Source organism: Saimiri boliviensis, chromosome 12, assembly GCF_048565385.1.
Source record: "Saimiri boliviensis isolate mSaiBol1 chromosome 12, mSaiBol1.pri, whole genome shotgun sequence".
In the NCBI taxonomy this organism is placed as follows: domain Eukaryota; kingdom Metazoa; phylum Chordata; class Mammalia; order Primates; family Cebidae; genus Saimiri; species Saimiri boliviensis.
The window spans coordinates 31,003,476-31,030,703 of NC_133460.1; the positions used below are offsets into that span (position 1 = coordinate 31,003,476).

The window sequence follows — 27,228 nt, forward strand, 5'->3', positions numbered from 1 at the left end:
ACCCTCCCCCTTGTTTTGATTCACTTTGCTTTGTTTTGTTTTGTTTGAGAAAGAGTTTCTCTCTTGTGGCCCAAGTTGAAGTGCAATGGTGAGATCTTGGCTCACCAACCTCCACTTCCGGGGTTCAAGAGATTCTCCTGCCTCAGCCTCCCTAGTAGCCGGGATTTCAGGCGCCTGCCACCATGTCCATGTAGTATTTTGTATTTTTAGTAGAGATAGGGTTTCACTCTGTTGGCCAGGCTGGTCTCAAACTCCTGACCTCAGGCAATCCACCTGCCTCAGCCTCCAAAAAGTGCTGGGAATACAAGTGTGAGCTACTGCCCCTGACTCATTTTGTTTGAAACCTGTTTTCTAATAATCTGGTGTGTATTGTCTCACCTTCAGCCATCAGGGTTGAATGGTCAAGCGGCTGGAGCCTCGGACAATGACCCCTTCTGCCAGGGACTTTTAGATAGGCCTCTGAGGGGACTGTCTCTGACAGTAGGAAGCAGCATTTTTATTCTATCAGCAGTTGGATGTACTTGTTTAGAAAGAGAAATGGGGCGGCTGAGTATAAAGGGGTCATCAGAGAACCTCCATCAGGCCTGCACACTGGGAGGAGTGAGCACTGGAGTGGAGCCTCGGGAAGTTCGCACTGTTTGCAGTGTGGAGAGCCTGGCCTCTTCCCTTCCTGTATGGAACGTGGAATTCAATCTGTGAAGCGGGAAGCCTATGCTAGCAGGACTTACTCTGCTGAGGGTCCCTGGTTCTTCTTTATCCTTTTTGCTTTATAAATTTCATTTTTCTCACCCTTCAAAGTGTCTGTGAGCCTATTTCATGACCATGTGACAAGGACCCCGTCTTTATTCTGGAATGTTTGACATTGGTCATTTATGCCTCATCATTCATCCATACCCAATGAAGAATCACCACGACAAAAAAAAAATAGTTCTTGAAATTTTATTTCAAGATGAATAATTGAAATAATTTTAATGTTTTTTTTTTTTATTTCTAACACTTGATACTAGTGCTGGCTTGTTATTGAAGAAAGATTGATTGGGCATTTAATATGACTTATTACTTGGAACATATGTAGAAAATGGTTCCCGTTTTCTTTTCACTTATAGTCTAAAGAAAACTTATGTAAACCCCTTTACAAAAACAAAGATTGTATTTGTTTCTATCTATCTTATAAAAATAACTTGAAGCAGATCTGACATTCTTGAATAATTTCTAACTTGATTTTTGGCCTGATTCTCCATGATTGTGAGAGAATACAAATAAAAATAAACTAGTATATATTCTGGTCTGAAGAAAGTTGTCTTGACAATTTTTTTAAACATAGAAGTTTCAAGTTTCATGTCTTCATTGTATTTTGAAAAATGACTTTTTTGAAACATTTTTACTGAAATTACTCCTTTTGATGTCACTAGAGATAAAAAATATGTAATTTAATGATTCATTATTAGGTTTATTATTGAGTCAGCCATTCAATACTTTGTGTTAGCATATTTTGTGACACATATATTATTAAGTTAAATTTTAAATAAGTTTGATGTGATTCTAAAACAAGGATTTTGAAACATGAGATACATTTCATAAATTTCTGTGGTGTTGAGATATTTTGCAAACAAATTTAATAACAATAATTTTTAACATTTTAAATAAAATTTAAGAAAAAGTATTACACAGAGTATAAAACATTGTCCAATATTCCAATATAATGAAGCAAATGGGAAAAGTATGACAATTAAGTTTTTCTGTTATATTGACAAAGCTAAATAATTATCTCCTCCCATCTATTTTATCTTGATTAAAACTATGGGTGAGTATAATTAAAATCAAATCTATTAGAATTTCTACAAATACATTTTATCTTATGCCTTGTATTTCTCACTGGAATACATCTCCACAGACAGTGTTGTATTCCCATATCTGTAATGCAAGAGTAAAATCTTGACCAGGCATGGTGGCTCATGCCTGTAATTCTAGCACATTGAGAGGCTGAGGTTGGAGGATCAGGAGGCCAAAAGATCGAGACCATCCTGGCCAACATAGTGAAACCCCATCTCTACTAAAAATACAAAAATTAGCTGGGCATGGTGGCGCACACCTGTTATCCCAGTTACTCGGGATGCTGAGGCAGGAGAATCACTTGAACCTGGGAGGCAGAGTTGCAGTGAGCTTTAATCATGCCACTGAACTCCAGCCTGGTGACTGAGCGAGACTCCGTCTTAGAAAAAAAAGAAGAAAAAAAAAATACAGCTCTAGGGTTTGGGTATGTGGCTCACACCTGTAATCCCAGTATTTTGGGAGGCCAAGGCAGGTGGATCACTTGACGTCAGGAGCTTGAGACCAGCCTGGATAACATGGTGAAATACCATCTCTACTAAAAGTACAAAAATTAGCCAAGGATGGTGGCACATGCCTGTAATCCCAGCTACTCAGGTGGCTGAGACATGAGAATGGCTTGAACCTGGGAGATGGAGGTTGCAGTGAGCCCAGATCACACCAGTGCACTGCAGCTTGGGTGACAGTGAGAGATTCTGTCTCAAAAGGATTTTAAGTAACACTGAGCCAGCATTGAGTTTTACCATTTTCCTTCTCTGGTGTCTCGCAGTCTGTCTTCAAGGAGGCCTGAGCTTGGAAATGGACTTTGGTGCAAAAAGACAGGGCTCAGGGCAGCCTCCCTGATCCGGCTGAGGAGCAGGAAACAGTCTCCTACCATGTAGAGAGAGTGCAAGAAACTCTTTTCTCTTTACTCCATTTTCTTGTACCTCAGTCCTTTGCAGCCCACTGGCACCTCATTTCTGATAAGTAGAGCAGTGGCCTAAGCAGGTGGGCATACTCCATTGCTGTTTCACTCTTTCCATCCTTTTATTGTTTGATGCCATGGTCATGGCAAGCAAGGTGTAGAATGAAGTAAATAATCACCTTGCTTGGGTGGCGCTCTGAAAAGATGAGCTCCTAGGAGCTGGCAAGTACCAGGGAGATCACAGCATATGAGGAGTTCAGGATGGGGAATTTGAAAAGTTGTTTATGAGCTCCAGGGCTCATCTGTGATAGTTAATCCTTTCCTTTCATTTTTAGTGGGCATGTAATAATTGTGTATGTTTATGGGATACAGGGTGATATTTCCATATGTGTATACAATGTGTAAATGATCAAGTCATTAGCATCAAGTCATGATCATTAGCATATCCATCACCTCAGACATTTTCATTTCTTTGTTTTGTGAACATTCAAAAGCCTTTCTCCTAGCTTCTGGAAAATATGCAATAAATTCTCGTTAAGCGCATTCACTCTGCAGTGTTTCAGAACAGAGCTCATTCCTCCTGTTTAGCTGTAATTTTGTATGTCACCCAGCCTCTCCCCAGCCTTCTCTGCTCCCTACACTTTCTAGCCTCTAATGCCCACAATTCTACTCTCACTTTCATGAGTTCAAAATTGTTCTAGCTCCCACATATGAATGAGAACATCTTTCTGTGTCTGACTTATTTTGCTAAACATAATGTCCTCCAGGCTCATTCATGTTGCCATGAATGACAGGATGTCATTTATCTGGGTAAATAATATTCCATTGTGTGTGTATGTGTGTGTGTGTGTTTAAAGTTTTGGAAGAAAACATAGGAAGAAATCTTCATAACTTAAGGTTAGGGAAAGTGTTCTTAGGCAAGACACCAAGTGCACATAAAAGCAAAAATCCATTAATTAGACTTGATCAAAATAAAACAATATAGCAAAAGATACTGAAAAGACAGCTACAGACTGGGAGAGAATATCTGCAAACCACACACATCCAACAAAGAAAGTAACCAACATATACAAAGAATTCTCAAAATCAACAGTTAGAGAACCATCCAAACAAAAATGATTAAAAGACTTGGACCTCACCAAGGAGGATGCTCTATTTGGAGGACAGTAAGCCTATGAGAGACCATCAACACTAGTCATTAGGAAAATACATATCAAACCATAGTGAGGTAGTGAGGTGCCACCGGAAAGCAGTTTGACAGCCCTGTTAAATCACATGGCCCAGGAGTCCCACAGCTATTTTCCCTGGAGAAAGAAAAAAATGTGTTTACATGAAAACCTCCATACAAATGTTTATAGCAACTCTATTCATAATCACCCAAATCTGGACACAACCACACATCCTCCCAATGAAGAAGGGGTAAACACCTGTGTCTCCCTGTGCAGGCAAACACCATTCTACAATCCAAAGGAACAGGCCACTGACACACAGAGCAATGGGGATGGAGCTCAAAAACATGATTCTTAGTGAAAGCAACCAGTTACAAAGATCCCATGCTGCGTGTCTCCACTCACACGACCTTCCAAGACAACAGTGTGACAGGGATGGAAGGTGCAGCACCAGTCAGCAGGGTGTGGTGGGGAGGGCTGGACTCCAGCAAGCGGGGTGCCACTCCTCGGCATCCTGACTGTGGAACCTCACACGTGTGAAAATTCTCAGACCTAAACACTTCTTTAAAATGGGATCAGATGGGGAAATAAGACTAACTTTTTTGTCTTCTGTTTCATATAGTCACCACATGTACAGTGGGGACCCTTGAACAACACAAGTCTGAACTACATGGGTGCACCTACATACAGATTCTTTTCTTAAAAAATTTTTAAATGAAATCTTCTTAGGCAGATCCAGGGTCTTCTTATATTGCTCAGGCTGGTCATGAATTCCGGGACTCAAGTAACCCTCACACCTTGGCCTCCGAAATTGCTGGGATCACAGGCATGAACCACCACACCCAGCCCAGGCTGTTTTCGATAAATATATTGAAACATCTTTTGGAGATTTGTAACCATTTGAAGAAACTTGTAAATGAACCTTGTATCCTAGAAACATTGAAAAAGTTAAGAAAAAGATACGTCATGCAAAAATTAGCTGGGCATGGTGATGCGTGCCTGTAATCCCAGCTACTCAGGAGGCTGAGGCAGGAGAATCACTTGAACTGGGACACAGGAAGTAGAGGCTGCAGTGAGCCAAGATTGCGCCATTGCACTCCAGCCTAGGTGACAGAGTGAGACTCCCTCTCAACAAAAAGAAACAAAAAGAAAAAGGTATGTCATGAATATGCATAAAATATATGTAGACACTAGTTTATTTTTATCATTTAGTACCATAAAAATATACAGAACTCTATTATAAACAGTTAACATTTATCAAAAATTATGCACACAAACACATTACATGGTGCCATTCAGTCAAGAGTAACATAAACATAAAGATGCAGTATTAAGTCATAACTGCATAGATTAATAGGAGCGCACTGTACTACTGGAGTAATTCTGCCGCCACTCCTGCTCCCATTGCCGTGAGCTCGTGTCAAGAGTGTTCACTTCAAATGCCATGGGACACTAGCCATCTCCACGTGAGCACCTGTCTCTCCTGTAGATTGTGTACCACAGTGAAACGTGAGTCATTGTGGTTCTCATGTATTTTTCATGTTTAGTGCAATACCATAAACCTGAAGGACACATTAGGATGGACAAGAAGTGCCACTGGTGATGCTGGAAGTGCTCCCAAGAAGCAGAGAAACGTCTTGGCAGTAAAAGCAAACGGTGGATTGATTGATTGACATGTGCTGTAGACAGAGGCCTGCAGCTGCCATTGCCCACCATTTCAAGATAAATGATCCAGCCTAAGACCCCTTGTAAAAAAAGTAAAGGAAATTCTCAATGTCATCACTGCAGCTATCACAGCAGACCTGAAACCTTGATCTTTTTGCCAAATATGTTTTTATCTAGTGCAGTTTTTGGCTGGATGTAGTAGCTCATGCTTTTGGGAGGCTGGGGCAGGAGGATTACATGAGCCCAGGAGGTGAAGGCCTTATCTGGAAAAAAGAAAAGGAGAGAAGAAGAAAGAAAAGAAAGAGACAGAAAGAGAAAACGCAGCTTTGATGTGAGTGTAGGATATCTATAAGAAGATCACATCTATAGACCCTAATGCGATTCCAGAAAAACTGATGTCATTATATGACAACTTAAAGCAAAGGATGGTGGAGAATAATGACTTAGAATTATGAGATCCACAAATCTGGGGAGGCTAAAGTACAGTGGCACAATCAGGACTCACTGCAGCCTCGACCTCCTGGGCTCAAGCAATTCCCCATCTCAGCTTCCCAAGTAGCTGGAACTGCAAGTGTGTGCCTCTGTGCCTGGCTCATTTTCAAACTTGCTTTTGTAGAGACAGGGGTCCCACTACGTTTCCAGGTGACCTCGAACTCTTGAGGTCAAGCAATTCTCCCACCGTGGTCTTCTAAAGTGCGGAGATTATAAGCATGAGCTACTGTGCCAGGCCAAGAGCTGTATTTTATTTATTTATTTATTCATTTATTTATTGACAGAGTCCAGCTCTGTCACCCAGGCTGGAGTGCAGTGTTGCAATCTCAGTTCACTGCAACCTCTGCCTCCCAGGTTTAAGTGATTCTGCCCCATCAGCCACCCAATTAGCTGGGACAACAGTCACATGCCCCTGCATCTGGCTAATTTTTGTATTTTAAGTAGAGATGGCGTTCGCCATGTTGGCCAGGCTGGGCTCAAACTCCTGGTCTCAAGAGTCAGACCCCAAGCCGGACTCCAACTGTGCCCACAGGAAGTCCAGCCCTGGCAGTGCCCTCGTTGCCTTTGAGGCAGACCCAAGGCAAGGAGAGAGCCTAGAGTTTGTCTCCCCTCAGACCGCAGGACTGAGCCTGGAGTGTGAAGTCGCTTGACTGCGGCCACTTGTTGTCAGGACAGTATGTGAGTGTCTGGAGACAGCATAGCTGACTCCAATCCTGCGGCACTCAGGACCCCTCCAGGCTCCTCTCTCCTGGAAGTGCTGCAGACGCCCCATGCCCCGTGGTTGATGACACCACCACCTCCTGCCTACCCATGGGGCCAAGATTCTGTGGCTGGTTACAGGGCATCTGGCCCCTGCCACCCACAATAGACACACCTCACAGCTGATCTGCCAAGCAGAGCCCTGGCCCCTGGGGCCTCTTAAGTCCCCCACAGCCCTCCAGGTCCTCAGCTCTGTCAGATGGAGGGCTCTCAGGGTGCGGCCTGGGCCTGGATGCCACTGGAAGCCCTGATGACTGGCAGCACAGTGTGTGCTCTGGGAAGAAACAGCTGCCCTAGCCGCAGAGGGATCCTGCACCTCCTGACACCAGCCCAAATCTTGACAGTGGGGTCTGTCCTCTGAGTGTGGGAAGCCTCTAGTCCTTTAAGGTTGGCTGCTAGGGCCTGTGCTCCAAAGCAAGGGGCAGGGACAGCCTGCAGCTGCCCACCCAACCTGGTCTTCATGCCACATTGCACAGGACACTGGATCTCTTCTATCTTGATGGAGATGAGGAGTTCCTGCCCAGGGTCATACAACACAGCAAATAGCATAGCGCTCCTTCCTTCCCCCACCTCATTTTTTTTTTTTTTTTGGTTGGGATCAGGGGTTGTTTCTTTGAGATTTACGTTTTTATTTTTGAGGGGTAATCACCTTCAAGTAAACAGTAAGAGTGAAGGTACTTTGGAACTGCTAACACCTCTCCACAGGGCAGTTAGCCAGCTCACGTTCTTTTTCAGAGAAAGGGACTTGGCCAGTGCTTTGAGTACCCCCGCTTTACCTCACAGACAAGGCAGCTGGCCTAGTCTGCGGAGTCTGCCCAGGACAGTGGTGGAGGTGGGTCTTGAACCCCAATCTGCATCTAAAAGTCTAAGTGAAATGCATCATTCTCAAAGGGGCAACAGTGACACCATCCCTGCACTCCTGGCTCCTGGTCTTACAGTGCCCAAGGCATGGCATGGTGGCAGCTGGACCCTCCCCCACTGGGTGACTCTGGGGGCAGAGGTGGGCTTTGTTTAGGAGGGCGGTCAGACCACCCAGTCAAATTGCTCCTCAACCCTAGACAAAGCCTTTGGTCAAGACGGAGGTTCTGTTAGCTGGACAGCCCTTCTGGGTTTCAGAGACTGGTGTTGGCTCCAGAGTGGTCTCATCTCCATTCCCTTAATGACAGGTGGCCCAGGAGTACCCATGCACAGCAAATGTGGGGTGTGGGCATCTTCAGATGTTCTGGCAAAATTGTGAGATCAGTTGTATGAAGGAAAGCAGTGGGAGGAAGGGAAGTTTTCAGGATGGCGAGATGTGATTTACACACAGTGCACATGCTGGTAGGGCTGTCACTGGGCAGTGGCTGCATTGGCCTTCCCAACTGCCAGAATTACAGGCCATCTAAATCTTTTATCTCAGATTTGCCTTGTGAGAAAAGGAGGGATGATTTTTCTGACATGATGAGGGAGAGAAAGATGAGGTGGGTGCATTCTGTGCATGTTATTTTCTTAGGTGATGGGAAGATGATCGGTTATTACCTAATGGGATATCTTTTCTCCTAAACTGATTGGCAAGATATCAGAAGAGAGAAGTTGAATAAAGGAAGAACATAGAAAAGATTGGTCAAAAAGTTAGAACATAGAAAAAATGATGTCGTTGGAGACACAAACCTTGTACTGATTTTTGGAAAATTTAGGGCCAACTCGTTGTGTAAGAAATTTGAATTTGTGATGATACCTGTGACCGTTTTTTGATATTTTTGTGGTTCAGCTGAGTGGTGTCACTGAGCCAACACAAAGTGGGGCTCATCCAGGGATGAGATTTTGCCAGAGAAAGGACGAGCAGCAAGTCAGGGAGCTTAAGGCAATTATTAGAAAGTGACTGTCTACTTCGACAAACCTGACAAAAACAAGCAATGGGGAAAGGACTCCCTGTTTAATAAATGGTGTTGGGAAAACTGGCTAGCCATGTGCAGAAAGCAGAAACAGGACCCCTTCCTGACACCTTACACCAAAATTAACTCCAGATGGATTAAAGACTTAAACATAAGACCTAATACCATAAAAACCTTAGAAGAAAATCTAGGGAAAACCATTCAGGACATAGGTGTAGGCAAGGACTTCATGACCAAAACGCCAAAAGCAATGGCAACAAAAGCCAATATAGACAAATGGGACCTAATCAAACTCCACAGCTTCTGCATGGCAAAAGAAACAGTCAGTAGAGTGAATCGGCAACCAACAGAATGGGAAAAAATTTTTGCAGTCTACCCATCTGACAAGGGGCTGATATCCAGAATTTACAAAGAACTAAAGCAGATCTACAAGAAAAAAACAAACAAGCCCATTCAAAAATGGGCGAAGGATATGAACAGATACTTTACAAAAGAAGACATACAGGAGGCCAACAAACATATGAAAAAATGCTCATCATCACTGGTCATCAGAGAAATGCAAATCAAAACCACATTGAGATACCATCTCAGACCAGTTAGAATGGCGATCATTAAAAAATCAGGAAACAACAGATGCTGGAGAGGATGTGGAGAAATAGGAACACTTTTACACTGTTGGTGGGAATGTAAATTAATTCAACCATTGTGGAAGACAGTGTGGCGATTCCTCAAGGACCTAAAAATAGAAATCCCATTTGACCCAGCAATCCCATTAATGGGTATATATCCAAAGGATTATAAATCATTCTACTACAAGGACACGTGCACACGAATGTTCATTGCAGCACTGTTTACAATAGCAAAGACCTGGAACCAACCCAAATGCCCAACGATGATAGACTGGATAGGGAAAATGTGGTACATATACACCATGGAATATTATGCAGCCATCAAAAACGATGAGTTCACGTCCTTTGTAGGGACATGGATGAACCTGGAAACCATCATTCTCAGCAAACTGACACAAGAGCAGAAAATCAAACACCGTATATTCTCGCTCATAGGCGGGTGTTGAACAATGAGAACACATGGACACAGGGAGGGGAGCACTACACACTGGGGTCCGTTGGGGGGAAATGGGGGAGGGGCGGGGGTGTGGGGAGGTGGGAAGAGATAGCATGGGGAGAAATGACAGATACAGGTGAGGGGACGGAAGGCAGCAAAGCACACTGCCATGTGTGTACCTATGCAACAATCTTGCATGTTCATCACATGTACCCCAAAACCTAAAATGCAATAAAAAAAAAAAAGAAAGTGACTGTCTAAAATTGTGTAGGTGGAAAGAGACAGATTGGATTTTTGTGTTTGGTATTTGGGGGAAGAGGTGTGCGGGTATGTACGTGAGATGTGTTGTTCATTCTCCTACGAGAGAAAATGAGGGGATTAATGGACCGTAGTTCTGGACAAGGTGGAAAACTCTTAAAATGGAAGTACTGGGGCAAGTTCTCTGACAGGCCGGGATGGTGTAGTCAGTCCCTTCACCTGGAAATCAGTAGAATGTTAGCAGTCCAGACTCAAACTTTGTAAAAAACAGGTGGAGAAAAGGAAGTCCCTCACAGTGACCGGCACCATAATCAAGACAGAATGTTTCCAGAATAAATGGAGTTACCTGCTCTCAGCCCCAGGTTGTAGCTGTTCTCTGCCCTGATGATATGTGGTAATAATTTGTGATCCTCATGTCTTAAAATGGAGTCACTCATCTCCAGTAGAATTAAGTCTACAGGGAAGTTGTCCCCTCATCCCCAAAGAGATAAACACATGAATGGGTTGAGGTGATAACAATTATGCTGCCTGAGATCGTGAGAGACCTGAAGTGAACTGATAAGAAGTGAAAGGTGGCTGAGAACAAGAGAATGGACCCATCTGCAGAGGATCATAAAACCAGCAGAGACAAGATCTTGTCTAAGATATTTACAGAAGCTTTGTCCATGAGAACTGTAAGGACTTCTCCAGACCTGGTGGCTGCTGCTATGATCTCTGCCCCAAAGGAGCATCTGACCAGCATCCAAAGGGCTTCTGGACCCACTGGATTCTTCTGGAGGTATATTGGTCTCTTGAGCCATCACTGTGGTTTTTTATTTCCTTTATTCCTGCCTGTGTGAAGAATGATAATTGCCTAATGAATAGTGTAAATGAATACCTCTTGACAAATATAAATCTGAGTATATATAATTGGCTGCCATGTTACTGTGAAACCTCACAGCTTTAGTCAGTGTCAGCACAACTAGGCAGCTTGTACCCAATGCTCATATCAGTGGGCATCGTCTACAGGCACCTAATGACTCAGGTACTTTAACAGTCACTGATGAGTGTATCTCCAAGGAATAGTCCAACAGCACATGGCTGGCCTGACAGATGGTAAGTATATGTGTAATCCAGGGTCATACTGAGTGGACATCTGCCAACCAGAGGTCATTCCCCCTGCCTGCCATTGAGCAGTTCAAAAGTGACTGGTGTGAGCAGACATGAGTGCACTTGCGCAAGTCACTATTTGCCTCTTCCAAGGGCATCATACTTAGGATCTAGGTGATTGTGCCTTATATGGGTCCTACACATTTCGCTTGCAAATTATATTTGAAAATTAGAGTAAATTACTATTTGCTAGTCATTTACGAAACAGTTTTTAAAATTGCAATTCCAGAACCCACATTAACATCCAGTGACCCATAGAAAGCAATAGAGAAATGTGTTAAATATTCTGGCAACTATGTTGCTAGTGATTCACAAAACAGTTTTTAAAATTGCAAATCCAGAACCCATATTAACACCCAGTGATCCACAGAAAGCAATAGAAAAATGTATTAAGAAAAATGTTCTGGCAGAGTCTGGCACTGGCCTGGTTACCCAACCTCAGGCATTGGTCACATTAACTCACAGAGTTAAGAAAAATAGAAGGTACCAGCCTTGTTACTCAAGACGTTAGAAACTATCAATCGATTTAGATGGATAAAGAATTTTAGCTATCAAAATATTACAGTGTCATCCTGAAAAATATATACCTCTTCCAGAGAACCCAGGAGGTTATGATGACCCCTGGAAAGCCCAACCAGCAATAACAGTGAAAGTTACATAGATGCATGAGTGCAGAAATACAGTCTCTACTGAAAATAAGTTTTATACTCGGCAAGAATTACAGGATATACATAGAACTTTTGCTCATGAAGTAAAATCAGATATACAAATTACAAATGGTTTAGGAGTTAATGGTGGTGAATTCATTATGCTTACAGGAAGCAGAGGACCAATGACTGGAATAGCAAAGAACTCCAGGATTCATGATGAACTAATTGCTAGATCAAAAATATCCAAGATCTTCCTGACTTATGATGGGGAAGGGGTAACAGAAGTTGGATGAGACAATACCCAAACATGATTTCCAGGTTTACCTAAACTGAACAATGGAAGACTGTAGATGATGCCCTTAAGATTTCTCAAGAATACGGAAGATTATTATTCACTTCTGGTGGGACCTTGTAAGTTACCTGAGAAAAATTCTCATGAAAGACAACTTTTACAAAATGTCAAGTTATGCTACAACATTCACATAATATACAGTACAACCCTGATCTCTTGGCTGTCATAAAATATTTCTTACCTCTAAACCAAAGTTTCATTTTATAATTTAATTTTTTTAATTTTTCCCATCCTCTTAGCTTAAGAAAAGATAATTGAAGGCTGGGCGCGGTGGCTCACGCCTGTAATCCCAGAATTTTGTGAGGCTGAGGCAGGTGGATCACCCGAGGTCAAGAGTTCGAGTCCAGCCCAACCAACATGGTGGAACCCTGTCTCTACTAAAAATACCAGAACTAGCTGGGTATAGTGGCAAATGCTTGTAATCCCAGCTACTGGGGAGGTTGAGGCAGGAGAATCACTTGAACCCAGGAGGTGGAGGTTGCAATGAGCAAAGATAGTGCCATTGCACTCCAGTGTGGGCGATAGAGTGAAACTCCATCTCAAATAAATAAATAAATAAATAAATAAATAAATCTATAACAACAAAAGAGAAAAGATCATTGCAAACTTTTTGTGTGTTTCTCATACATGCTTGCAGAGGGTTGTAAAATTTTATAGTGATTATTCGTGCTTTAAGCTGAAACTTTTCTAATCTTTCTTTAGCAATTGTCGAATAGCATGCTATTTCCTTTACATATTCAATTGTTTCTTCTGTATTTATTACCCTAGCTATAGGATTCTGTCTTTTGAACCTCTCCTGCAGTTAGTTGTGGCCATGTCACTAAATTTTAAGCCAATAATTTGTAAGCAATGTGCTATGAGCACCTTCTAAAACACTTTCTTTCTTCTTTTCTCCCTCATTTTCATTACAGTCTCCCCAATAATCACAACATTTTTTCCTCCACTTTTGTCACTGCCACTGCCTTTAGCAACAGTCTTCCTTTAGATAGTCTTTTAATTGGTCTTGTTGCTTCCTTCAGTCCTTCCTTATTATACAGACCACTACACACACATCTGACAGAGACTTCTCACCTTTGTATGGTTCAATGACTCAAATTTTCAGAATAAAATTAAAACTACCGCAGCATCAAATTTGGGGCCAAATAGAGGTGGGTTTGTATCTCAGGTTCATACACTGTTCAGTAATGTGGTCTCACAAAACTGAACTTCTTAAGCCTTTGTGTATCTGCCTACCCTCATTGAGATTGGGACTGTTTCACACATATGGTGTCTGGCACGTAGAAGGGACTTCATCAATGCTGAATGAACAGGAGGCATTTTAAAATTCACATTAAAAAAAATGCCAGCCTATAATGTCACTTCTCCCCAAAACGTGACTTCTACCTGTACTTTCTGATATGGTTTGGTCATGTCCCCACCCAAATCTCATCTTGAATTGTAATTCTCATAATCCCCAAGTGTTGTGGGAGGAACCCAGTGGGAGATAATTGGATCATGGGGGCAGTTTCACCCATGCTGTTCTTGTGATAGTGAGTGAATTCTCATGAGATCTGATTGTTTTATATGGGTTTGACAGTTGCTCGTTCACATGCTCACACTCTTTGGCTTGCCGCCATGTAAGAAGTAACTGCTTTCCCTTCTGCTGTGATTGTAAGTTTCCTTAGGCCTCCACAGCCTTGTGGAATGTGAGTCAATTAAACTTCTTTCCTTTATAAATTACCCAACCTCAGGTATTTCTTTATAACAGTGTGAAAATGGAATAATGCACTTTCTGATAATCATGCTTGAGGAATTGGGGAATTCATAGTACCTGAGATCAAATACTGGCCCCAGCCTGGGCAGTCATGTGACCTTGGGGAGATAACTTACCTTCTCCATCTTAATGTCTTCTCTAAAACTGGTGAGATTGTTTCTGAGGGCTAAATGAGCATAGCCCACTTGGAGCACTATCAGGCACATACTGCTTGCTAGGTGTTCAGTATTCATTTTTATTGAGTTAGGACTGTGGTAACCCACTTTACAGCTCTTGATTTTGTATAACAAAGTCATGCTTAGTGCTTTGTTAGTAAAAGAGAGAAAATCTGAAAGTCCCTGCCATCAAAGGAAGAAACAGGGGAGAAAGGGAAGTTGGTAAGTTTCAGCCCTTTAGAGCTTGGGGGACAAGTTAGGTTTCTATTTTATGGAGAAGGAGGTGGAGGCAGGATGGGTTCCAAGGTGTCATTCAAGACACACAGCTGTAACTCTTCAGTGAGAGTAGAGCTAGGGTCCCAGGGATTGCTGTGGTCAAGTTGCAGACAAAAACCACCACTCATTGGAAGACAGGAGAGGAATGTTTCAGGTGTATCTACATTGAGTCAGCAAATAAAAGTTCAACTTGGTTGCTAATGGGACCCACTCTGCTAACTGCCACTTTGTATAGAACTCCTAGAGGAAGATGGCTTCCAGAAATGAACCGCCCTGTTTTTAGGACTAAAAAGCTCAGGAAGCTGGTGGGTGATGAATGAAAACCTTAGTTCCACTGGCACTGAAGGAGGGGCCAGGAGAGCAGTGGCATCATAAGCCACAGGGTGTGGTAGCCCAGGCAGCGGGGGAGGGGCAGCAGCCAGGACGGGGCATTGTGAGGTTTGGGGCGGGGCATTGTGAGTCAGGTGCCTGGGCTTCCACCTGGGCCAGTGGGCTTCAGTCTGTAGTGACTGCAGAAGGAGGAGCAGCTCCTTTTGTGCTCTCTTCAGGTAGTTGTATCTCTCAGCGCTTGTTGGGTTTCCAACCTATTAAATTAGCCATCTGTTTTTGACCCTCCCAGACAAGTCAACTCAGGAGAGGCAGCAGGGTGCGGGCCTAGGCCCGAGCCCCGGCTGGGGCCGGGCTGTGGGGTGGCCAGGTGAGCCGCCGGCAAGACCATCTCTGAAAGTGCGGCATAGCCTCGGCCTAGGGCAGCAGGAGTGCCTGGCCAGCACTGTGAGCCGAGGCACAGGTGGCAGCAGACAGGAGTAGAGGCGCCCCATGCTGAACATACTGAGCTGCTGTGTGCGACCCAAGGTCTGCCAAGAGTCGGGCCAGGATGAGGGGTCAGGGTGTCCTCCTGAGTCTAAAATCTGTGAGGCAGCAGCTGAGAACACGACAGCTGCTGAGGACACAGCAGCTGAGGACACGGCAACAGCTGAGGACACGGCAGCATCTGAGGACACCACAGCAGCTGAGGACACGACAGAAACTGAGGACCCGACAGCAGCTCAGGACACGGCAGCCCCAGCGCCCACGGCTGCTGCCATAGAACCTGCCGAGTTGACTGTTGAAGCTGGTGAGGACCGTCCTGTGCATGACATCTGTGTTGGGGAGATGCCTGAAGGTAAGGAGGTGATGGTGCCATCTGCCCTGGCCACCCCTCTGGGTGCTGGTGTCTTCAAGGTGCCCTGGGGGGCATCCCCTACCTCAGGCTCCTTTTTGCCTGTAGCCAGCTTTTCCAAGTCTGGTCAGAAACAGAGGCTGGCTCTGCCTTGCGTTCCTTTTTCCACCGCTTAGTGTTTCTCCGTGGAGTCCAGTCAATTTCTTTTCTCCTCCCTTCCCAAACACCCAGTTCTTGCTCCCTCATCTCATTCTCTCAGGCTGGCCTGGGACCATTTATTTATGTCTCTTCTTGTCTGTAGCTCTGTTTATTATTCTGTGGGGCTTTGTTGAGGCTTTTTTGGAATATTCTCTTCCTTTTTTCAATAAAAAATACCTCAACTTTCCAGTACCCATCTCATTCTTTTTTTGTATCTATCCAGATGGTACCTAAGTGAAGGAACCAGGTAAATGCCTAATTATTTCCTTCATTAAAGTAGCTAAATCTCAGGACAATTCATGCTGAAATATTTGGGGATTTCTTCTTTGAAATTATAATGAAGTTTGCCGTGGGAGAGATCATCGGATATTCTTAATGCGTTGCTTTAAATCACCTTGATAGGTGCTTATTTTTTTCTAACTGTAATTTGAACACAAAAAGAAAGAAAATGGGAGGGTGCTTAAAGTAATTGTGAAAGGTATGAAATGTCATGGCCAGGGCTGCAGAAAAATGAGTGTTTGTTTTCCCCCAAAGGAGTTTACCTATGAGGCTGATGACTTTAAAATTTTTACTTTAACACAAAATATGTCTCTAGATTTATTCTGGTGACATAATAGACTTTATGTACCTCTTTGTTCTAAAGGAGAGGTAGGGATGGTTCGTGGTCAAAACTTTCAAAAGACATGAAATGTCAATGTAGACTTTTAACGTGTAACATAAAGATTGAAGGTTAAAACTGTGGAGAGTGTTTGCTGCCATGGCTCCCCCTTTGTCCTTCCCCTACCTGACAATAGCATCTTGTTCAAAGATAAGAAAGTAAAGCGTAAGAAGCTGGAAGCCATCATTCTCAGCAAACACAGGAACAAAAACCAAACCCCAAATGTTCTCTGTCATAAGTGATAGTTGAATAATAAGAACACATGGACACAGGGAGGGGAACATCACACACTGGGGGGTTCATTGTCGGGTGCGGTGTAAGGGGACGGAGAACATTAGGACAAATACCTAATGCATGTGAGGTTTAAAACCTCGATGATGCATTTATAGGTGCAGCAGACCACCAGGGCACATGTATACGTATGTAACAAAGCTGCATGTTCTGCACATGTATCTCAGAACTTAAAGTAAAACAAAATAAAACAAAACCAACATTTGTTGGGCTCTTAGTTTTTTTCAGAGGTAGAATAACTAAGACTCATGATGAATGTGACTTTGTAACTTGGAGTACTATACTCACTTTTCAAGATGTTTAAGAATTTTGAATAAACAAATATGTGAATTGATTATACCTTTATACACAGAATGTGTAAGTACTTGTGTAAACTTATACTCTGGTTGCTGGTGTAAGGAAAGCCTGTGAGTGATTTTACACAACGGTTCATAGATGGGTGGTGTTGGAGTAGAGAACAAAAAAGGCTCTTTATTGCTATTCTTTAGGATTACAATACAGTTCATGTATGTCTCTTTTGGCCCCTTCCAATACAAAGAAGGCTAATGTATGTTCTCCCTATGTATTCCTAATGAAGAAATGAAGACAGAGATCTCACATGACTATTGACCAGCTGCTCAACAGAACTTTCTGTGTCTTCAGAATGACATGAAAGTGACGAATATGCTGAATTTACTTTTTAAATTTTTTTTTTCTTTAGTGGGGTTTCACCATATTGGTCAGGCTGGTCTCGAACCCCTGACCTCAGGTGATCCGCCCACCTCAGCCTCCCAAAGTGCTGGGATTACAGGTGTGAGCCACCATGCCCGGCTACTTTTTAAAACATTTTTAAACTCCAGAATACATCTTATGTTTTGTCTGTAAAATAGGCCTCTCTTTTAAAATGTATTGCCGTCTTGATTTATTTTATGCGAAGTTGTTTTACACAACTCAAAGGAAACATTTACCTCTTTCTTTTTTTTTTTTTAAATAAAAAAGAATCTCACTATGTTACCCATGCTGGCCTAAATTCCTGACTTGGGTTCGAGGGATTTTCTTATCTCATCCTCCTGAGAAACTGGGAGTACAGGCATGCGCCACCTAGTCTGGCCTCGTCTTATGTCTATTCATTCATTTCAATGGATAAGAATAAAAGTAGAGGTAGTGAAATGGCCTCCTTGTAGAATAAATGAGTTGATAAATTGGTATAATGATGACATCTTTTTTCTTTTCTCTCTGTATAGATAGGGCTTTGGAGTCCGACCCTTCTGATCATCCAGAAGCAAAGAAATCTGAAGTCAATGGTGAGACAACATTGCTATTTTTCACCAAGAAAAAGAGTGAAAACTCTTGTTTGATGAGGTGTATAATAGAAAGTGTTTAGCAAAACTCATATTGGTTTAAATTTTTAAAAATTTCACATGTTCGCTTGTGTTATTTTAACATGTGATGTACTTTCCTTTAGTTGTTATCATGTTAGTAAAAACTTGTCAACTTTTTGTTTATACATTTTCCCATCTTTTTATCAACATGGTTTGTCATGTAATGGAGGAGTCTTAGATTTATCTCTATGTTTAATTTTTTGTCCCTTTTCCCAATGGATAGGAATAAAAGTAGAGGTAGTGAAAGGGCTTCCTTGTCGAATAAATCAGTTGATAAATTGTTATAAGTGATTCATATTTTTTCTTTTCTCTCTGTGTAGATATGGTATTAGAGTCTAAACCTTCTGAAGCAAGGAAATCCCAAACAGATAGTGAGACAACATTGTTTTTTCCGCCAAGAAAAAGAGTGAAAAATCTTGTTTAATCAGATGTATTATAAAAAGTATTTAGAAAAACTCATATTATCCGACACAGTGGGAGGTCTCTTTCCCCTCCTGGATTTCCCCTCTGGGGTCCCGCTTCCACACACTCTGTCTTGGGGAAGCTTTCTCTCTTCTCTGTTTTTTTCTCTCTCTCTCTAAATAAATCACTTTTCTGCAAATAAACAAACAAAAAGAAAAACTCATATTGGTTTAATACTAGAATGAGAATTTGCTTCTTATCATGGGAATTGCACCAAGCCATTCATAAGGAATGCTCCGCTATTACCCAAACACTTCTCACTAGGCCCTGTCCTTAGCATTAAGGGTCCCATTTTAACATGAGATTTGGAGAGGGAGACATAACCAAACCATATCAGAGGTGTATTTCCCAGTTCCTTCCAGAGACATGGGCTTCTCTCACCTGGAGAGCATGAAAGCTGAAAAGAGAAAAGCGATTCCATGTCTGTCACACTTCAGTGATAGGGATGTTTGCCTAAAAGGCCCTTCCAGCATTAAAGGTGGAGGCAGTGTAGGAAACAAAGCATCTTAATTTCAACAATTTGTTGTGTTGGAGCTTTTGTTATTCTGGCTTTTTTTTTTTTTTTTTTTTTTTTTTTTTTCCTGTAGGCACCATGTCCCAGTTAGGTTTGTCTATTTATTTTAAGATTTAAATTTGGCTGGGTGCAGTGGCTCATGCCTGTAATTCCAGCACTTTGGGAGGTGGAGGTGGGTGGAACATGAGGTCAGGAGTTCGAGACCAGCCTGACCAAAATGCTGAAACCCCGTCTCTACTAAAATGAAAACTAGCCATGCATGGTGGGGTGCACCTCTAATCCCAGTTACTCAGAGGCTGAGGCAGGAGAATTGTTTGAACCCTGAAGTCTGAGGTTGCAGGAAGCCAAAGTCACACCATTGCACTCCAGCCTGGGTGACAGAGCGAGACTCCTCCGTATCAAAAAACAAAAAAGAACAAACAAACAAACAAAAGATTAAATTTAAGATAGGTTACTTTTCAGTTGTGTAAAGACCCTGTTTTTCTTTGTTTTGTTTGTAGCAACGTATTAGTAGATGACCAGTGATTGTGGTTGGAGAGGCTTACAGGGATTCTGGTGCATCTAGAGATGGGTGCCTGGCCAGGAAGTAGTTCTTAGAGCTGTTAGCTCTTAGATTCCGGTAATTAAGCTATATGTGAATGCAGAATGGGAGAATGTTAATAGATCATGGCTCATATATGCAACAATTAAATTTTTTAATTAGCTGAAATTTTCATCTGGGCTAATTTTTGTGCCCTTTTGTACATGAGTATTATTTCACTCCTCTGTAATAAAAACAGAAAGTAAACTAAGTCAAACAATAAATCTAAGTTTTTACATTTTACTTTATGAGATTTATCATGCCAGAGAGTTTAAATTACAAATTGTTGAAATTAATTTTTTAAATGGAATTTTCTCTGATTGTACATAGGAGTAGCCAGTAAAATGTTAACAACTACTTTTATTTTATATTATTTGTGTCAGAAGTGACCGTTTTTTTCCTTTCATTCTTAGCACAAGAAATAGGAGAAAACAGCGGTACAAACCATGTAAGTAAACAGTCAAAAAGTTGAGAAATTGATACTTTCATGTAAAAGTATGTCTCTCTTGATTCCTTTACATTATAATGGGGACCCAGTGGTGATAGGTTGGACCTTGTTTCATGGATTTTCTGTATCTCTTCTACTTTCCTATCAAATTTATTCCAAAAAGTCGACAGCTTAGTGTGCCCACCTTTTAAGGATTGCTGACACTTAAATTTCAGTAGTTGATTGTGGTATAAAGATCTGCTTTAAATATTAAATCTTATTTTTAATGAAATAACAAAAATAGAAAAGCTCAGTTAATTGTCAGTATGGACTATTGACCCTCTGTCACAGCAGGTGAAAGCATATCTTCCTTGCTAACTATGACCTTATTTTTCTCCCTCTGTTTCTTTGAATTGTAGCACACTTTTTAATTCAATCAGTAATATTGACATGATTATGACTATCCAACTATTATTCACTGCTGAGTTATATGTTGTTTTCACTGTGTCTCTTCATTACATATTCCTTCATCCTTTCTCTGAAACAGTTCTGAAATCTGAGCACTTCTGTGCTTCTTCTGGATCATCTTTTTTTTCTAACCTATCCTGGTTTATCCAGCCAAATGCAATAAGTAGCCTGTGGATGGTCTGTCACTGTATTGAAAAATAATAATTATTGTTAAATTATATTTTACATATAATTTATGTATGTATACATAAATTTTACATATAATTCCACATCCATTATTTTTTAGCATGAAGCGAATTTTCTGACTATATTCATTTGCCTGTTTTCTAACAGCTGATCCCCGCCCCGAAGTGTTGTAGCATTTATCACATGCCTTTCAAAGATACTTTTCATCTGCTAAAACATATCTGTTCCTCTTTGTTTTTGGCGGGTGGTGGGCAGCCTTTCTTTGGCCTTTTGTCATCCTAGTTCAGTATAGAGAGGCTTTCCCTAGATATGCTTGATGTCTTAGTCTAGCTGTGCTATCTCTTTAAAGTCTTTTGGGATCTCACATAACTGCTGCCTTGTGTGGGATCGCCTGAGTCCTAGATTCTGTGTTTCCTTCTGTCCTGTTATCCTCTCTAATTGTACTTAAGCACACTTTCCTGGGCAGAGATGTTTAGAGATCTGACAAGTCTTAAAATTTTTCTTCCTTGATAGAGAGTAAACTTCTAGGTTGAATCTAAATTTATGGTTCGTAATATATTCTACAATGGTGATCTCATCACAGTGTTGTTCTTGAATCTATTGCCATTCTGTGACACGTTATTTATAACCGCATTTTATGTATTTTTGGAAGCTTTTTTGGAGATTTTCTGTCTCTGAGATTCTGAAATTTCATAATAACAGCTTGGTGGGGGATCTTTTCATTTTACTGACGCTACTAAGTCTGCAGACTCTCTCTTTTTGAGAATGTTTTTTTATTTTCTCTGTTCCTTCTTTCCGATAGTTGTGTTACTCAGTCGCTAGGCTGCTTAGACCAGTAGACCTGCTTTGGTTTCCAATTTTTTCCCTTCAGTTTTTTTTTAGTTTGTCTTTTTATTCTACGTCTGGGATATGCTATGAGTTTATCCTCTACAGTATCTATTGAATTTTATATATTTTTAGAGTGTTTTAACATTTAAAAAAAAAGTTTTGCTCCTGATTTTGACTGGTCCCATGAATTTTGTGTGTGTTGTTTCGATCTCTCTTGTTGGAGGCTTTTCTCCAATGTGTGGTGGTCCCTGGCTTGCTTGCTTGATTTGGAAGCAGGACTTCTGTTAACTGATGGCACTCAGTGTGAGGTTGTGGAAGCAACTAGCTTTTCATTTGGGAGACCTCAGTGTATTATCTGGGGATCTTTATTCGAGACAGTTTAGTTTCTTGAGAATGTTCTCCCAAGTTTCTGCCTGTCTACTTGCTTTCCAAAAGCAGAGTTAGGGAAGAAAGTTGCAGTTCTGTTTTTGGTGTATAGTTTTCTTTATATCTCAGGTTTAATCTATGTAGTTGGGAGCCAGAAATTCTCAGGTTTGGTATATCCAGGGAACACACATCTAAATTTCTTATCAGATGGGAGAACAGGTGGATGTTGAGTCTTTAACCACGGATTTTCAACTGACCTTGGTGGTTTTGTTTTACATTTTGCACTACTTTTCAAAGTGCTATTTGCCTGTAAGTTCACAGCCCACCTTTAGTTCTCCAAGACAAACTGCTCGCTTCTGTTGCTGTCACTTTCTCTGTCTCTTTTTTTTTCTTTCTTTTTTTTTTTTTTTTTTTTTGAGACAGAGTCTTGGTTTGTCACCTGGGCTGGAGTGCAATGGTGAGATTTCAGCTCACTGCAACCTCTGCCTCCTGAGTTCAAGCAATTCTCTTCCTCAGCCTCCTGAGTAGCTGTGATTGCAGGCACCTGCCATCACAGCCAGCTGATTTTTGTATTTTTAGTAGAGATGGGGTTTCACCATCTTGGCCAGGCTGGTCTTGAACTCCTTGGCCTCCCAAAGTGATAGGATTATAGGTGTGAACCTCCTTGCCCAGCCTCCAGTCACTTTCTTTAGGCATCTTAGTTGTGCTTCTGTGTTATTTACCACTCCTTTATCTATTTTTTATGTCTCAGCATTTGTTAAAAATTATCTCTTTTCTATCTTCTCTCCTGGTGCTGTGTGTCACCTTTACTTTGTGACTAATGAGATGTCTAGAGGGAGAGGAAATAGATTTGTAATCAACCTATTATATTTAATCCAAATTTAGAACCTATATTAAAGTGTAAATCAAAGTTTAATTTCAATATCATTAATGATATTAACCCAGACAATTTTTTAGTGATGTATCTATAATAAGTATGTTACAGTTGTCTTCTAAGGCCTTGTTTGATATTTTCATTCAAACTTTATACACTGTCATATTATCCCATTACTTCACAACATAGATGGAGCTCTTTTCATGAATGCTCACAGTGTTAGAAATATTTAAGTTAATTAAGATATGTTTATTTTTAGCCTGGTCAACATAGCAAGACCTCATCTCTACAAAATGGTGAAATAACAAATTAGCCAGGCACGGTGGCTAATAGTGTCTTTAGTTTTACCTACTCAGGCAACTGAGGCAGAGGATTGCTTGAGCTCAGGAATTTGAGGCTACATTTAACCATCATTGCACCACTGCCCTCCAGCATGGGTGACAAAGTCAGTCCTTGTCCTGCCAAAAAGGAGATAGAAAAACACAAACTTTAGTTTTTATTTTATTTATGTTTGCTGAGAAGATTGCTGTAGTTTATTTGTCTATTTTTTATTTCCGTAGGTTTTGGGGGGAACAGGTGGTATTTGGTTACATGAGTAAGTTCTTTAGTGATGATTTGTGAGATTTTGGTGCGCCCATCATCTGATCAGTATCCACTAAAACTGATTTGTAGTCTTTTATCCCTCACTCTTTTCCCACACTTTCCCCTGAGTCTCCGGAGTTCATTGTATCATTCTTATGCCTTTGCATCCTCCTAGCTTAGCTCCCACGTATGAATGAGAATACACAATGTTTAGTTTTCCATGCCTGAGTTACTTCACTTAGAATAATAATCTCCAGTTCCATCGAGGTTCCTGGGAATGCCATTAATTTATTCCTTATTGTAATTGAGTGGTATTCCATCACACACACACACACACACACACACACACACACACACACACAAACACACACACACACACAATATGTATATAAAATATATACACGTATATCACAATTTTTTATCCCCTCATTGACTGATGGGCATTTAGGCTGGTTCCATATTTTTTTACCTGAAATTTGTAAATTGTAATTTGTTCGAGTTCCTTGTAGATTCTAGGTAATAGCCCTTTGTCAGATATATAGAGTGTGAAGACTTTCTCCCACTCTGTGGGTTGTCTGTTTATTCTGCTGATTGTTCCTTTCCCTGTGCAGAAGCTCTTCAGTTAAGTCTTACCTGTTTGTTTTTGTTGCATTTGCTTTTGGGTTCTTAGTCATGAAGTCTTTGCTTAAGCCGGTGTCTAGAAGGGCTTTTCCAAGGTTGTCTTCCTGAATTTTTATGGTTTCAAGCATATATTTATGTGCTTGATCCATCTTGAGTTGATTTTTGTATATGGTGATAGTTGAGGATCCAGTTTCATTCTCCTGCATATGGCTTGCCAATTATCCCAGCATTATTTGTTGAATAGAATTTGCTTTCTTCACTTTATATTTTAGTTGGCTTTGTTGAAGGTCATTTGGCTATAAGTATTTGGGTTTATTTCTGGGTTCTTTCTTCTGTTCCATTGGTGTATGTGCCTCTATTTATACTAGTTTCATGCCATTTTGGTAACTATGGCTTTATAGTAGAATTTGAAATTAGGGAATGTGACTGATGTCTCCAGATTTGTTGTTTTTGCTTAATTTTGATTTTGCTATGTGGAGTCTTGTTTGGTCCCATATCGGTTTTAGTATTATTTTTTTCTAGTTTTGTGAAGAAGGATGATGGTATTTTGATGGGAATTTCATTGAATTTGTAGATCGCTTTTGGCAATATGGTCATTTTTACAATATTCATACTACCCACTCATGAGCAGGAGATGTCTTTCCTTTTGTTTGTGTCCATCATTTCATTCAGCAATGTTTTGTGGTTCCCAGCAGCATATCAAAAAGATAATCCACCGTGATGAAATGGGTTTCATACCAGGGATCCAGGGATGGTTGAACATACACAGGTCAATAAATGTGATGCACCACATAAACAGAATTTGAAACAAAAATCACATGATCATCTCAATAGACACAGAAAAAGCATTATGACAAAATCCAGCATGCTTTTATGATGAAAACCCTCAGCAAAATTGGCATGCAAAGGTCATACCTCAAAGTAATAAAAGTTATCTGTGACAAACCCACAGCCAACATAATACTGAAGAGGGAAAAGTTGAAAGCATTCCCCTTGAGAACTGGAACAAGGCAAGGATGCCCCAGTCTCACTGCTTTTATTCAGCACAGTACTGGAAGACCTGGCCAGAGCAGTCACACAAGAGAAAGAAATCAAGGGCATCTAGATCAGTACATAGGAAGTCAGACTGTCACTGTTTGCTGATGACATGATTTTATACTTAGAAAACCCCAAGGACTCCACCAGAAAGCTCCAAGAAACTGATAAATGAATTTAGCAAAGTTTCAGGAGACAAAATTAGTGTACACAAATCAGTAACTCTGTTGTACCCTAACCACAAATGCTGAGAATCAAACCAAGAACTCAACCTCTTTTATAATAGTTGCAAAAATAAAATAAAATTCTTAGGAATAGACCTAACCAAGGAAGTGAAAGACCTCTACATGGACCTTTGATGGTAAGCCTTTGGTTTTGACTTACTAAATTACTAGGTATAATTATCTTCTAGTTTTTGTTATTAACCTACTATGTAACCCCTTCCATTTCTTGTTAAAGATCATAAAATTTCACACTCTTTATTCATGCTGACTGCAGTTAGATGATTTGTTTCTTTTTTGTTGACTACCTTAAATAATACCTATAAACAGTAAACTGTCAGGAGTGTTTTTGGTGTAATTAAATGTAGTAAGACTTATTTTCCAAATTATAACAGAATTAATTTATTAAATACTTTTCAAAATTTTTGATTTACTCAAAATTCCGTGCTCAGCAGCTGGAGGTAGAAAGAATAAGAGCCCTCCCTTACTCTTATGGAGAGGCATACTTTCTCATGAGGGAAATACTCGGCAAGAATTAGTATCTTGTAACCAGTGGTGAATTTGATTAATTAGTGTACAGAAAAACAAAAACAAAACTTTTTTTGTGTGTGGCTGCTGGCAAAAAGATCCAGGAAGGTAGATGGAATCAAGCTTGCTGAGACAAGGAGAGAGTAAAACAGTCTTCTAGGCAGAGAGCAAGGGTATAGCAGGAAAATGCCTAGGTGCAGGTCAGATGATTTATAGAATGAAATTAATCAACTTTTGAAATGAATGGCAAGTATTCTCTGAGGGTTTCATTTGAATCATGTCATGGCAGTCTTATTTATACATGAAGTGAAAGTTAAATTTTTTAAGTTGTTACCTGTTTTCAGGGTGTGAGAGAATATTTAAGTGATAGTCTTTTTATCCTCCACATAAGAAAACAGGACTAGAGAAACCTCACTTGGTGGTGGCCTAGCAACCCTGGCACACAGAACCTCTGAATGTGAAACACCTGTTTTGTCACAATATTGCCTGAAATAATACACGTAGGATTAGTAAGTTTGTAAATACATTAGTCTTATATTCATTACAATAAATTTCTTTTTTACCAGTATTATTTAATACATTACATTTTTTGTAATAAATTAACAGAAATTCTCAGCTGTTTTATATCTTGTTAGAAAGAAACAATAAAATTGTATTTTAAACTTTTGTCATTATATATAAAGAGAATTCATAAAATCCTTATTAGGTTTGATGACAGGTAGCATATTAAGAGCAGCATTTTCTCACCCATATCTCAATTTCATCTCTGGAAGTTAAGAGCCGCCATTGGTTTTTCTATACACTGCACACGATATCACACTCAGGCAGTTCATGGAGTATAAGAAATATCTTAGTGCTTTGTCATTTGACATTTTAACTGAGAAAAAAGAAAACACTTTGATAAGTTCACCTTATCCTTCCCTTCCACTTTAGATATATGCGGATCATTCTTTTTTAAAATACAGCTCATGTTCGACAATTTTTCTTGAAGACACCACAGCCAGCTGCCCTCATTTTAAAATGACACTAAAATCGTGAGTACAACTATACTGCCAAGGGACAGATTAAAATTATTTCAGCCATTTGGTTTTCCTCTTCAGTCAGTTTAAGGAATTGGAGTCGGCCAGGCACAGTGGCTCACACCTGTAATCCCGTGAGGCCAAGGCGGGCGATCACGAGGTCAAGAGATCGAGACCATCCTGGTCAACATGGTGAAACCCCATCTCTACTAAAAATACAAAAATTAGCTGGGCATGGTGGCACGTGCCTGTAATCCCAGGTACTTGAGAGGTTGAGGCAGGAGAATTGCCTGAACCCAGGAGGCGGAGGTTGTGGTGAGCCGAGATCGCACCATTGCACTCCAGCCTGGGTAACAAGAGTGAAACTCCATTTCAAGAAAAAAAAAAAGAAAGAAAGAAATTGGAGTGAACTATATATTGATACCAGATTCTAAATATTAAGTATCAACTTATCTTTTGATCTTCTACATCATGGTGGAAGAAAAAATCTCATAGC

General features: G+C 40.7%; 1 long non-coding RNA gene across 1 annotated transcript; it reads left to right on the top strand.

Annotated features, from left to right (window-relative positions):
• Nucleotides 1–17,840: 17,840 nt before the first annotated feature.
• Nucleotides 17,841–26,722, top strand: LOC141580710 (uncharacterized). Its single transcript, XR_012513002.1, has 3 exons — nt 17,841–17,943; nt 19,991–20,025; nt 26,647–26,722. It is a non-coding gene; the product is annotated as an uncharacterized LOC141580710 (long non-coding RNA).
• Nucleotides 26,723–27,228: the final 506 nt, after the last annotated feature.